Below are 9,996 nucleotides of genomic sequence, written 5' to 3'. Positions count from 1 at the left end.
TCTGACATTTTATAAGGAGCATGGAGCTTGTTTTATATTGCTCTCTACTTCATCTCCCTCCATGACTCTTCACTTAAATTTTAGTTCTCCTTTCCCTTGTTTGTTTGTTTGTTTGTTTGTTTGTTTGTTTGTTTCTGTTCTTCCAGTTACTGGTATAGATTGAGCAAGAACTCTGGAGTCTCGCGCTTTCAGTCCTTCAGGGAAGGAAGTCCCCCTCTAGAAAGACCCTACCTGTACACATCTCTGCTGCCTTTTCTAAAATTTGTAAAATTTGCCTTTTTTTTTATCTGGTTTTACTGTTGGATTTTTCTCATGGTTGTTTGTATTGTGGAAGCATCTAAGAGTTCCATTTGCATATTAGGACTGTGTGTTGTTAGAGCTTCTAGCAAAACAAAACGACTGTCCCAGCAATGAAAAAGCTTACAGTGCTTTAGTATGAATAATTTTCAGTCTCTTGACATTTTTGTAGCTAGGATGCAGAAAAAAAATTACTTCTTATATCAACTTTGCCATTTCCTGCCACCCTCCCACCCTAGTTACCCAGCGGTCCAGGAATTCTAGCTCTTTTATAACTACTTGGATGCATCATGTGTGGAGGTGACACAGGTAGTGCATTAAACAATGCATTCTATGCCGTTTTATACCACATTTAATGCCCTTTTAGGCTAGGGACAGACATTGCACATAAACCGGTTTAAGTGATCAAAAACTGGTTTAAACCTGTAACAGAGCAGATGTTCAGTGCACATAAACCAGTTTGAAAATGGCTGAAACCAGTTTGAGATAAACCTGGTTGAATGTAGTATCAGACTTCACTGATATGGGTCAAACCGGTTTGCAATGTCTGTCCTAGATTCCTTCCCAGTTTAAGTTAAACCAGACTCCCCCAGCATCCTGGCATGCTCTCTGGGCTGGGAGGGGGTTTCTGCTCCACAGCAGGGCTGGCCCTCCCCTCTGCTCCCTGGCTGCAGCTCTGGCAGAGACTGCAGGTGTCTGCCTGACTTCCTTCTTCTGCTCCCCCCACCTCACCACTCCCTGTTAAGCAGAGATCCCCGTCCCCTTTGCCTTACATAGACACCTCTCAGCATTAGCTAGTAGACCACATGCTGGCTTCATCCCTGCTGTGGGAGACGGGACAAAGGCAGAATCAACAGGTAGCTGGTAATAGCCCTCTGTTTTCTTAATGGCACAATAAACACTGAGTTAGGGCTGATTAATACTGTGTTATCAATTCCCTGCTGGGCTGGGTAGAAAGTGGGGGGACCCTTCCCTAATCAGAGCTTCCTGCTGGGGCCTGGCCATGCCCCCCTCAGCTCAGCGCTGCAGAATGGAAAGGAGAGCTGCTCTAGCGCCCACCCCCTACCCCGGCTTCTAGCCTGAGTCACTGCAGGCATGTGCTTGCCTGTCTGCGATGTGTCTGTGCAGTTACAGATTGATTCAGCCTAGCCAGGTTAAACTAACCTGCAAATATTGGATCAATTCAGGCTCAGGCTTTTTGAGTGTCTGTCCCTAGCCTTACTGAGAGAATGAATACAGGGCCAAGAAAAATGTTCCCATCATAACCTGAGCAGGAGATGCTGGAAAAAGCATTAGCAACAGGACCACAGAAGAAAGTCTAAGGACTAGAGCTGACCTATAAAATTTGTTTGGCATATCAAAGCACACAATCTTCTTCCTAATTCTGCCTTTCCAATATATCTTGAGGAACACTACATTTTATTTATATAGTTGTTGTGGTGCATCTCTATGGTAAAATTTCTTCTTTTAAGACTAACATGCCTGAATATAGTTCCCTGAAAACTGTAAATTGTTATGTTGTCATATTAATTTATTTGATTAGTATAATTAATCTGAAATAATTTAAGGATGGTATTATATAAGGGTCATTATTGTATCATCAGGCTTCAACTTGGAGCAAGATTGTTTATCAGTCTGAGATTGCATTTCATGCCTGGCTAGTTTGCTCTCCAAACTTGCAACTACTCTAATTAATAGTGATTAAACAGATTTTAATGTGCCAGGCCAAGACCACATTTTGGACAAATTAGTCCTGAAGACAGGAACAAGGCCAAGTTCTGATAATGTTTATATTTGTACTTACGTATCCAACTAACAACTTATTTGATTGCTCTTGGTCCTAGTTAAATTGACAGGAGTACTGCTTGTACCTTAATTACAAGAGCTTAACATTACAGTGGTATCATTTGAGGCACACTCCTGTGAGGTCAGTTGGTTCACACACTAGTATACAGGAGCATGATCTTTTAATCAGACCACTGAGTCATGCCTTTGCAATACTTGCTAGTAGTTGCATTAGGGCCAAATCCTAAAATGGGGTGGGTGGTGTTGAGTACTGCTGAATTTCCCTAGTTTTTTGGTTCTGAGGCTTTTAGTTTGGTCCCAATGCTAACTGTATTGTCATGATTCAGTGAAGCACTTTTACCTCAGTGAAACTTAGGGACTTTCTCATAGTACCTTGAACATGGATATATTTAAATACCTGATTACAGGTAAACACTGTATCATGCTGATCAGATTATGAACTTTGCACTAGTTTGTTGTGGTAGTTCATCTGGAACTTGATGTTAAACTGTGACTACTTTAACGTGCTGTATAAACTAATGCTTTTGTGTGCTTGGAAGAGTCGGTTAGAAATTTATTCTAGTCATAGATTGGCAAAACAATATTCAGACTAATACAATGTGAGGATCTTGGCTATGAGCCTTATAAAACTAGTGTAAAATGTTCAGTCTTTTCTTGGGCTAGTACCTTTTCAATGGCAACCAGTATTTTTGTCTTTATTTAATATAGTCTGTTTTTTCCAGCCAGGGTGCCATGGTACTTTGGGCTCCGTTGAGATCCTTTCAGGAGTCCTGTGAGGTGCCATGCAATGTTAGTATTGTTTGGTGTGCAAACATGATTTACGAGATAAACCCAATGATTTCCAAGAATTCCTAGTACTAAAAAAATGCTGACCTGTTATGTGGTCTTTCTGAGTTCTTTGCAATAGAAAAATTGCACTATTACCTTTCTATAGTCACAAAATGAGTGAAAAGTAAGAGTTGATATTTTCTGAAGGGTGTCTTGTTTAAAATGGTTGAGAATGACTGATCTAGCATGAGCGTCCTTAAAGTCTGTATCTGCAAGAACTGTTGCTGCTTTCAAATGGAAACCTCCCACTGTAAACAATGTTCTAGACCAGGGGTTTGCAACCTTTTTTACCAAGTGTACGAACCTCTAGGGGTACACGTATCCCCAGTTGACAACCACTGTTCTAGACCAGTGTTTCCCAATATTTTTCACCCCACGGCACCTAAATAAAAAAGCACCACAGCACACTGGATGCGGAGCAGGGGGGAAGGAGGTGGTGCGTGGCCAGCCACACAGTATTTCAGGCTGGAGCCACGCCTGCTGCCTGGCTGGAGCCACACTCCCGGTCTGTCTGTGTCTGCAGCGACAGCAGGTGAGGGTTGTGGCTCCAGCCCAAAATGCCATGGCACATCAGTTGGAAAACGCTGTTTTAGACTGATATCTGCAATATTAATGAAAGAGCTGGATAAATTTAAGGGCTGGGTTTGCATTTCCACTGAGGCCTCTTTATACTGCTGTGATAATGAAAAGGTTCTTAAAATCAGTGTACTTGTAATTTACATCTACTTTAGGGTCTCTTTCATTGTGTAAAGGATCCCATTGTAAATGAGATTCAAACCTGAAGAGATCACACCACCCATAACAAATTAAAAGAAACTAAAATTTTCTCCATAGAGGTGCATATAGTATATGTCAAATCATATTGTACTGATTAGTTAGTCCATGGACACATTAAGCTGGTAACAGATGGCAAGTTTGTTGTGGGAGATGATAGGTAAACTTTGGGTAAATCATGTTTGTACATATTTTCAATTTTGTTTTGCCATGCTCTTGCTACAAATACAGGTCTTCTGAATAAAAGGCATATTTAAAATATCTTTAAATCCAAGACCCTCCCATCTTGCCAGAGCTCAATTTGGACATTTGACAAAGACCCAAAATGGAAAACATACATGCACAAACTCCTGTAGAAAACTTGCAGTACTTTGGGATTCCTTCCTTCTTGTAGTAGAAATGGCTCCTTTTTGTTCTTTCTGTAGTCATCGTCTCTTCTATTTTTCATATAGAGAATCTATTGTTATAGAGGGAATGGCTTATTCAGATGCCAAAGATGAATCCCAAACCTGATATTTCCAAGGTGTGTGCAAACAGAAATGCTCTAAGACAGGGTAGGTGGCACTTTATAGGCTGACTCCTTCAGGGAGGCATGAGCTTTTGTAGACTACAGCCTGATTCATCACATTTTATGACTATTTTTGTGGAAAGTAGGGGTCTCTTTTGTTATCCTTTAAATAAAGAGGATGGGAAAAGGGGAAGGAAAGGATAAGGGGAGGGATGTGCTGAGAGAGGTGAAGGTGGGTTGACAGGATCAAAAGGGATAAACAAAGCAGTTAACCCATTAGGGGACATAGACTACCTTGTATAACTCCTAGGTAATGGGATATCTTTTGTATTTAAATGACTTTATTCCTTCTTATTAAGTACTGCTACTGTCTGCAAATCTGTTCATAGCATCTGATGAAGAAGGCTATAGCCTATGAAAGCTCATGCCTCTGAAGGAGTTGGTCTATAAGGTGCCACCCTGCCCTGCCTTCTGTCTAACTTCAAACTAACACAGCGAACTACTTCTCTCCAGAGACGCTATAGAAACCTAATTAAACATAAATGAATCCTGTTACTGAATCAGACTCACAGGAAGGCTGGCCCTGTTTTAAGCTGCTACATTGCTGTGCTAACCCTGCAACCTCTTTTTAAAGACTTCATAGGGAAAAACCAACAATTAAATAAAATTGGGAACCATAAAATAAAGATTTAATGGTTTCTACAGTTCACATCCCACATTTAGCATTTAGCTTTTAGTGGGGAGTGAAGGTTTTTGTTTGTTTTGTTTATGTCTGAGAATCAAATCTTGTCATTGTGCAAATAATTTTAAGCTTTATGATTGCTAGTGCCTTCTATAAAATGTTGCCACTTTGCTCTCTGCCTGCTAAGTGAACCAGGGAGAGCTAGTTCACATGTATGCATTTTACTGTTTACCATATTTAATGAAACTGAAATGTGAAGTAATAAATGAAAGAATAGCACACTGGAATTATTCTTTTTATCCCATGAGACCACTTTGGAACAAAGAATCAGTGTTTTGGATGCTGGTTAATCAAAATATAATGACTTGGCTGCATTGAAACATTACCTTCCACTTCTTCCCCTACTTCAGTATTTTTAAATATAAATGGAGGCATTTCAGTGGGATTATGTGAAGGCTGTGCATTGTGTTGTGTGTTGCATGGTTGAGGTCAGGGTCACCTGTGGCTGTCCAGGGCAATAATCAGAAGATTGTTGGGCTGTGGCCTGGACAGGCCTGGGTCTGATTTTGGACCCAGGGCTGTCTGGAACAGGGCCAATAATCAGATGATTGTCCCCCTGCTAGGAGTCTCTGATCGCTTGTACCTGCACTTGCCAACTCCTGGGTATGAGTTTTAAAATACCCAGCAAGGGAAGCCCTTCAGCTGCAACCACTAGAAGCCTCTGATTTTCATCCCCTGCCTCCCTCCCCACAAACCAAAGGCAACCCTAGGCTCTACTGGAGAACTGGGGCTGTCCTGAGGACCAGTGTTGTTTACAGAGTTCCTGGGCAATTCCTAGATTGTGGGAGACCAGGGTTGTCCACGTGTAGTAGCTTTTAAATTTATGCCACATGTTAATAGTGTTATAAATGTAACGTGTAAAAGAGCCTTTGGTCTTGTCGTGTGTAGCAATGCCAAAAGTTTATTTAAACCCCAAACGAGCTTCAGTTCATTATTTAATATCATTTAAAAAATATGAAAAATTAAAACATTTTCACCATTCAAACTGCAAACACGGAAGAATTGTATGTTCCAAGTCAGCCCAAGAATAAAATTGAACAGAATTAGGCTCTGATAAAACTGGAAGAGACTGATTTATTTTCAAAGTCCAAGTTGAAAGAGATGGGGAAATACAGACAGAAATTATGAAAAGTCACATTCTAAAAAATGTGTTGGATTTTGAAGCATCTACAATATTATCACACATAACATTTGTTTTCAACTATGACAACATTAAATATTTTTAAAATTCATGGCAGCCTAAAAATGGAGTGATTCCAGTATATCTTTATGATTTAAAGTGTTCCAAAATGAATTGGCTATTTAAGCAAGTTACTTTAAAATTATACCTGTAGTAACATCCAGTATTTCAGTTGTGGAAAAAAATATCGAAACCATTTAGCTGTGTTTATTTACTAGACACCTGCATCTGTCTTACTACTATAGATGCACTGATATATCAGTCCATATTGGATTGGCACCAATAAAAGGAAAACTTACAATATGATTATTGTGAGCTGTGTTGTTTTGGGTCATTACTATAATGTACATTGGTCTCTTTTTATGAAAGAGAATATATTATATTATTCCTAACAAGCCTGACTAGTTCACGTTGTTGGGCTCTGTGAAGTTCATATCCTTTTCCACATAAGTCCCATTCTAATCTTTTTTTTTTTTTTGCGTGTTCACAATGAGGACTTGGGTCTGTTCTTAATTCCATAAATGACAAGGCTTTACTGATTTACAAGGAGTCCAAGCATGGATGCAAAGCTTCCCCTGAACATATCAACCGCAAGGTTGGACATGTGGGTCTACTTTACTGCCCTGGCTGCATGACCAGGACCCGAGTTAACCTCCCCTAGAAGCTAATTCAGTTAGTCTATAAGATGCATCTCTACTCTTCCCTCTGGAAGCTCCTATAACTAGGACCCGGGTTTTCCGTTCTCCAAAACAACGCAGCAAAACCTGGATATTCTCTTTAAAGGAGAAAAATGCAGAAAATGGTGGGTTTCCTCTTGCATGCTGGCAGAGTTCCAGCCTGAAAGGGGGTGAGGGGAGTGGGAGAAGGGTGATCAGCAGGGGGTGCCCTGTACATGTGTGCACATACACATGCACATGGCAACTGAGCAGCTCCCCGCAAGTAAGTCTGGTGGGGGTGGGGAGGGCGTTGGGCAGGTTGGGGGCTGCTGCCCAGCGTGGGTAGTGTGGGGCTTGTAGCCTAGGGCTGGAATGCACAGCTGCAGGGCCCAGGCAGAGAGCAGGACTGGGCTGTGGGTGGCTCCCCTGGGGGAAGCATGCCCCCCAGATTGGTGGTGGTGGGTGCAGGCTGCCCACTGCAAGCTTGGGCTCCTTGCCCTGCAGGTCTCCCCCAGGGCCTCCACAGCCTGCTGGGCAGGACCCAGTTTGGCAGGGAAGCTCAGCACTGCCACAACAAGCCCCGTGGCACCATGGTGAGGCACCCTCTGCCCACCCAACAGCAGCAGGGGTGGTGGCACAGAACTGTGCCCCTTGCGGCTGCCAGGCAGGAAGGGGGTGCCTCGCCATGGTGGCACAGGACTTGTGGCAGTGGCACCGAGTGTCCCTACTGGGCCCTGCTTTTCCCTGCCATGTCAGGTCTTGCCTGCTGGGCTGTGGAGGCCCTGGGGGGGAGGGCAGCAGGGCAGTGAGCCTGAGCCAGCAGCGGGCAGCCTGCATCTGCCTCTTCCCCCCAGTGGGCTCTGCTGTGGCCTTGCCACCCATGGGGGAGTGGGAGCTGGGCTCCACGCTTTGCTCTGTCATAGCAGCCACTACCTCCCATGAGTGGCAGCTGGGGCTTGGGCTTAGCTACAGGAGGCAAGGACTGCAGGTCCCTGGCCCCATAGCTCTGGCAGCTGGGTTTGGGGTGGGGGGAGTGAGGGGTACTGATAGAGCCCAGGGGGCTCTGGGTGGGGAGTGAGGGGCAATGGCATGGGCAGGACACCGGCATATCAGAGCTGCTCAGTGCCACAAAGCAGTAGGTGGTGGGAGACAGCTGGAGCTGGAGCTGCATCCTGGTAAGGAAAGGGGGCGGGGGAGCTCTGATTTTCCATAATAAATGTAAAAGCAAATGCCAAAATGTATGGGTATTTAGAATTTATTTTATTATAGTGATTGAGGCACTAGTAGACTTCTGAATTCCTTTAAAATTGTAAATATATAAATAAAATATTGTGCTCAAAATGGCGTTTTATTTTAACAATGTATATTTTGGAGGGTTTTAATCAGATAACTTGTGATTTTTAAACAGAGAAAACCCATGATCCCTGCTTATAACATGAGAACCATCACGATTTGACTTTATAACTATCTCGCTGATCAGGTCTTGGATGAAGCCTCTGTCTGAAAACTGGCCTACTTGCAATTGCAGAAACATAGTATTTGTTGGTTGCGGCTGTCGGACTGGAACAGTCTAAAAAAACTGATCAAGCATTCCGGGCACATAGTTGATATCCAATGTGCGAGGGTATGACACTGCACATGTTATGCTTTAGTGCAGTGAGGGGAAACTGAAGTTTTAAGCCAAAAATCTGCAAATCCAGTTGCTTAATATCAGGAACTGGGCTTAGTCCAGGTTTAGGCATCCACTTGGACATGGCCTGATTTTTTTTTTTCAGAAGTGTTGAGCATGGTCAGCAAGCTGGTGCTATGAGATCAGTGGGAGATGCAGGTGCTTGGGTCTTTTTGAAAATCGGAACACTTCCTGTTTTAGATGCCTGTATTATAGATGTTTGTCAAAAAACCTAAGCCCCAAAGTGGGCCGACGTCTTTTGGTAGGGACAGAAAGAGAGGTGCCATGTTCCGGTGGGTACAAGCTCAGAATATACTAAGGGCACTCTGCTCTTAGACCTTTTCTTACAGGAGGTGATGTGGATGTTTGAAAAAGTGGTTTATAAAATTCCTGAGTATTTCTGGAAATCCCAGTCCTCACTGTATACATTCTGTGTTACTGTCATCTTATTTTCTAAATACTCCTTTGCTAACCTGTGTTAATTTCAATTTCCCCCCCTGTAGTAATGCGTAGGAATCCATTTGGAATGGACATTTGTTGTCGGAAGGGGTCGAGAAGTCCTCTACAGGAACTGTACAATCCCACCCAGGTGAGTGTCCTGAGGTTACAGTCTAACTTTACAGCTCATCCTACAAATGCAGCCTGTATTAAATAGTAAAGATTTTTTTCTTTACTACTTGTGCTTGTAATTATAATCACCTTCATTGTGGGGATTTGATCCTGCAAGCTGCAGAACTAAGTCCATTTGAGCTATAGAATGAAGGATCAGATTTTTAATGGCACTTAAGAGCCTAATGATGCAGATGCCTAAGCATTTATCCGCTTCTTTAGATGCCCAAATACCCCTAAAATCTGTCCCTCAGTCTTCAACAGGAATCTCTTATGGACATGCAGGGGGGATGCATAACCTACATAAAAATGTGGGTTATAATAACGCAACAAATAATGCTTCCATTTTGGGATTAGCATGTTGAATGGGGGTGGGAAAAATATGGCATGCAGTCTGGATCTGGCCTGCCAAGGGATTTTATCTGGCTTGTAACCAGTCCCCTCAGTGCAGGGGGCAGCCCAGGCTGTGATGCATGCAGCTGGCCCCACTGCTCCCAGGCTCGCAGTGGGGCTGGGGCAGTGCAGTGGCAGGGCTTAGCTTCCTGGCAGACCTGGTGGCAGTGGCAGAGGCTCCTTCGGGTTGCCTCTGCCAGTGTTGCTACTGTGACCGGACCCGTCTTGCTGCCCAGGCACCCTAGCCTGTCCACCCTATCCAGGGGCACTGGATGGGGTGGATGAATGAGGTCTCCATGGACACCAGTGTGGGGCCCCTGCCGGCAGGGCACACTTAACCAGGTGGGTGGAATGGGGCCGCAGGTGAGCAGGGTGTAGCATCTGGGAGTAGGGTGGGTGGGCAGGCCCGGGACCAGGATTGTGGGCTGGTGACAGCACAGTTGTGCCCTCTCCCCTTTTCCCCACCCTGCTGCATTGTGTTGGCCTCCTCTGCACCTCTTCCCCGCTTCTCTGCTTCCCTTTCCACCTCCTGCA

The 9,996-nt window shown here is 43.8% G+C and overlaps 1 long non-coding RNA gene across 1 annotated transcript in view; it reads right to left on the bottom strand.

Annotated features, from left to right (window-relative positions):
- Window positions 1-8,981: 8,981 nt before the first annotated feature.
- The window catches only part of LOC109296108, a 20,155-nt gene continuing 19,140 nt past the window's right edge, over window positions 8,982-9,996 (bottom strand). The window contains exon 3 of the long non-coding RNA XR_002096895.1: window positions 8,982-9,075. This is a non-coding gene — a long non-coding RNA (uncharacterized LOC109296108). The remainder of the gene's footprint in view (window positions 9,076-9,996) is intronic.

This window comes from Gavialis gangeticus, unplaced genomic scaffold (assembly GCF_001723915.1).
Source record: "Gavialis gangeticus isolate Ggan-Ray unplaced genomic scaffold, GavGan_comp1, whole genome shotgun sequence".
NCBI classification, from domain to species: Eukaryota; Metazoa; Chordata; order Crocodylia; family Gavialidae; genus Gavialis; species Gavialis gangeticus.
Note: the sequence above shows the minus strand (reverse complement) of the source record. Positions and strands in the feature narration are given on the sequence as shown.